The sequence below is a fragment of the Bactrocera latifrons genome, unplaced genomic scaffold (assembly GCF_001853355.1).
Source record: "Bactrocera latifrons isolate USDA-ARS-PBARC rearing strain unplaced genomic scaffold, ASM185335v1 scaffold_1111, whole genome shotgun sequence".
Classification (NCBI taxonomy): Eukaryota; Metazoa; Arthropoda; class Insecta; order Diptera; family Tephritidae; genus Bactrocera; species Bactrocera latifrons.
This window is the reverse complement of record NW_017534533.1, coordinates 7,959-13,110: the sequence shown is the minus strand read 5'-3', so window position 1 is coordinate 13,110 and position 5,152 is coordinate 7,959.

Genomic DNA, 5,152 nt, shown 5'->3' with positions numbered 1-5,152 from the left:
ATTTTTTGTGAAATGAACAACTTATTAAATTTTTCGTTATTGATAATAGATAATATTATTTTTTGTTTAGGAAACAGTATATAGGAATACAAACTTTTTTTCCTCCTTTTTATTTTTTTTAAATTTTTATTGACAACTGAGCTTTATCTCATTTTTAATTTTTGCTAAATTATTTTTTTGTGTTCAACTAGGGATACACTTTTAAATACACTTTTTATGAAATGAACAACTGATTAAAATTTTTCCTTTTTGTTAAAAGATAACATTTTTTGTTTAGGAACTTTATATTAGAAGTAAAAATTATAATTCTTAAAACTAACATCTTACGAACGTGCATGACTGGAAGAAGTATCCCGTTTAATCCTTTTCGTCGTTACTAAGGTTCCCCCGATGGCCACTTTCTCGCACGCACAAGCAATTCCACTGCAAGCTTTTTCAGGCTCTATGTGTGGTGCTCCAATTCGTTGGGCTCCAGTTAACTTATTTTATCAGGGGTTCCCCTGATGGTGGGGCCCCACGTTGGGCGCCAGTTAACTTATTTTAAGTTTTATTTTTAGTTTTATTTAAACATTTTGTTACAACTGTACAAAAATGCTTGTTTAACTTTAATTTCTAAGTTATTGGAGCGATGTCCAACCAACTTAAAAAACAGCCGAATTAAAAGTGAAACTAAAATCTAAGCTTATGCTATCACCAACTTAACATTATAAGCGCCGGCAGAGCGAGACGTCGGCACGGACGCATATTGTTAGTGGTGTGCTAGTAGCGTCATTAAAGTCCGTAATATTAGTTTTTCGCTCTTTTAGTGGGTAGCGGTAAAGTGGCGTGATGCGTTTGCCAAATTGTGTACCTGCATTCCTGAGCATTCTTAAGCTTACATGGTACACTGTATAACAAAATATTTATTTTGTTAACTTGTATATACTAAGTATATGCTTTGATACTAAATATATACGGATCATATATAAATTATATTCGGAGTCGGTTGTGCGTAGAAAATAAACGAATCTCTAGTCGTAAATTTGCTTACATTGGAATGGCATTATTTTTCTAATTTAACACTGAAAACGCTCAATGCTGCTATTTTCGTGGTGAAACACACTTATAATTTATCCGCTGCGAAACTCCTAGTCAAAATTTTTTTAACGATCTCCGTGCCGTGAACTTTATGATAAACGTTGTCTGCTATAAATATACGTTCTCTTAAGTATGTTTATGTATGAGCTTACATATCGACACAGATTTTTGCAAGCCGCGTAAAAATATACATATATGTATCGGCCTGTATCGCCACGGCGACAATCATGTTTACCCGCGCCTATAGATGTTTCACATCATATCACATATTTGACTCGTCAATTCACAAAATATTGTCCATTTGTTAACAGGCTAGTTAATAAGTTTTGTTAGCAAATTCCGGTCGATTAGCTCCTTAGCCCCATGCTTTATCTTTAGACTGATGTACTTAAGTTTCTTTCCAAAAGCCTTCTCCTTACAGTCATATCAGTAATCCTTCGAATTAGTTCAGCTTTTATCTGCCTGGTCGATTGAAAAGTTTCCGACTTGGGGATTGTACTGAAACATCACCACGCCTAGTATAACAAAACTTGCTTTAATTTTAATCCTAGTAGCAAAATAAATAAACAAGAATTTACTAATTTATACTTTATTTGCTAAAATATATTTGTATTTTTCCCTTAGAAGTGAAAATAATTTCTGATTTCCCAAACACTACTATTTTAATGTTTCAGTGAAACTCGTGCTTTCAGTTGAAATTAGCCGTTATTTTCAATGTGCTGATTATAAATTAAATTAAAAAAAAGAAACTTTTATTTTTTAAGGTACTAAGCATACTCTATAAAGTTAACGCTAAATAAATTTCGTAACTCTATACTTCACACTCGCAAAATCGTTATTCCAAGCCGTTTTCGTGCTTTAACCCGAAAAAACAATGACTGTAGTACACGTTCGCAGGCACCATCAGCGAAGAAAAAAGAAACTGCTCCAGTAGACCAAAAATAGTCAAGAAGTAGAACCCTATATAGAGGAGCAAAGCTAGTAAGTAAACATTAATAAATCCTATTAAGTGTAAAGTGAAAAAAGTATAAACATATAGGTATTTTAAATAATTTATTTAGCAAAATCATTTTTAATTAATTTGGTATTGAAAATCATAACTAAAAAAAACTTTGGTTAAATTATAAAAGCTTAAGCGAAAAAAAACGAGAACCAATCGAAACGTAATTATTAATAAAGTCGAAACAAGGCTTCAAATAATTTATGAATAAAGACAAAATAAAATCATTTATTAAACATGAATCAATTTAGAGATAAAAGCTTGAAAGCTTTATTTTCATGAAAAAATAAAAACAGACTGAATTATTAAAAAGAAAACAATCCCAACATCCTAATCTCAAATCTACCACGTTCAAACTCTTAAACCCTTAATGCGACACCTGAACTAGAGGTTTATCACAGGAATAGTTAAAAGAATTGTTGAAAGTGAATGTAAAATCACAGTTGAGGCAATAGTAATTCCAAATGAGTTACCAACAAGATTTGATCAGTTCATAGATGACAGAAATCCTATTAGTCTTAGCGAGTTAGATAAGATTCCGGACGTTGTACGATGTTTACAAATTTTTGCTGGAAACCCTCTAGAACTACAGTTCAAGGTGAAGAAGCGTCGGTACTTTGGCAATTTGAGTCTAATAAGAAATAAGATGGAAGATAATATTTTAGAATCTTATATACCCCCTTATACTAGAAAGCTATTCTGAAATGTCTAAAACTACATTATAAAGATAAAAAGGACAGTGCTACCTTTGAATTCCAACTAACAGCAATATTAAAAGGCAATAAAACAATACAAGATTTTTATCAAACAATTAACACCCACCTTTCCTTAATAACTAACAAAATTTCAAGCATTAAAATTGGTACTGAAGAAGCCATGCAAATATTAACGAGAATATATAGAGATAAGGCGTACATTTTGTCAGAGGACTAAGAGAAGACTTACCTCGCCTTTTGATATTAGAGAGCCAAAGTTTGAGAACCAACAATATAAATCACAATTTTCAACCTACAACAATAATAATATTTCTCAGGAAAAACCTGCAATCTCTCCTCGTGAAAATTTTTACAATCACACAATTCCACAACAATTGTATTTTTTTGTTTTTATAATAACCAGATCATCCCTACCTTACTTTGAATGTAAGACAAGCAATAAGAAAATCCTATTTGACACCAGGTTGAATAAAAAGTACATTCAACCCGCTGTTTTAAAAACCCAATACCCAATGGCAAAAGATTTTACGCTAACTCTATAGGAAGAAAGACCGAAATCACTCATCTTATAAATAAAAATGAATCGCACATGGCGTTGCTAAGCGCATAAGTCAACAACGCCTGGACCAATTTTGCTAATTCTTTTTTTTATGTTCGTTGAGGCTTAAACATGGTTTTTATGGCGAAAAAATTCGAATAATTGCCGGAAACCCCCTAAAAAGAGCTCTTTTCTTTTTCCCATACAAACGAATGAATGCTGTTAGTAACGCTAATGCCCGAGAACGGCTAAACCAATCTTAATGAAATTTTCAAAGATTGTTCGCTGTGGATTGGGGAAAGTTTGGTAATAAAAACACCGTATGCTTTTCGTGCGGCAAAGTCCGAAAATTGGGCAATTCCAAAAAAGTAAAGTTTTTTCATTTCATTTAATTTTTTCATCCAAAAATGTTTTTTTCTTTTGTTTTTTAATTATTTGAATCGTTCAAATTTGTTGTTTGCTTTCTTTATTCTGGCTATTCAAAAAAAATTATTGAAATTTATGCAGTGAAAACGTTATGTGTGTTTCACACGAAGTACTCAATTACAGATTGAAATTTTTTACGATGCCACGAAGAGGTCGCGTTTGCTTTGGCATCAACATACTATTGGCAGACCTACAATTTCGAAAAACAACGACAAAGCGTGCGCAAATTTTTCAACTCAGACGGAGTTAACGCCAAGTTTTAGGTCGAAGTCCTCAAGAGACTCAAACGAAGGGTCAATCCTGTCCGACAAGACATCGCAGTCGTTTGGAAGTTGCACCCTGACACCGCCTATTTGTGAACAGCTACTTAACCAAGGCCGGCAGCCCCTTTACAACCTAGATGCGCCCCCCAGGCCTTTTTGTTTTCTTACCTGAAAAGGCCAATGAAAGGCAAGCATTTCGAGACGAGCAACATGCACCACGGCTCCCAAGACTTCAAGGCCTGAAAATGCCTTCTGTGACATCTTCAATGCCTGGAAATTATTTTTAAATCGACTCAATCTTATTACTTTTCCGACAAACCCTATATAGAGAAAATCTACTGTGAATTTTTGGAATAAGTAGTGCAATTTTTATGCTTTATACTATCCACTCATGAACTAAGATCAAAACCGACTAAAGTTAAAGCAATAAATGAATTTCCTATCCCAAAAACTCTCGAAAATCTTCGGTCTTTTCTTGGCATGAGCGATTATAAAAGATTATGCGAAACTTGCAAAGCCCCTGACAGCACTTCTCAGAGGAATAGAGTGACGCATGTTGAAGAATATGTCTAGTAAAAAGTTAATTCACTTTGACATAAAACCAATCGTTCTTTAACGTTACAAGATATTATGTTAAATTATCTAGATTTATGAAAATAATTTCAACTGACAACAGATGAGTAAAATCATGCCATAGGTGACATAAGCGCTGTTCTATCTCAAGATGAAAAACTAACATGTACATTTTGCGAACGTTTAAAAGACTGAAGAGCATTACGCAATAAATGAAAAGGAAATGCTCGGCTTAATATGGGCTCTTAAGAGGGGGAGCCGTTGCTAAAATTTCTTACCAAAATATCTAAGATTCCATTTTGGCCATTCCCAATGAAAAAATTACCAAATCTGTGTTCCCTAATCGTAAATGTATTTCTTTTCATGTGAAATCATAAAATTCGTTCACAAAGCCGGGAAAAAACTTTCATTTAAATGTAAGCATATTTTATTAACAATTTTCTTAATTTAAAAAAACTGTGGAATAAGTTCAATTAATAAGACGCAGTTAACACAAGAAAAGGATTTCAGAAGGAGAATAAAGAAAATGTAAATGCATATTGGAAGAAGTCGCATGATT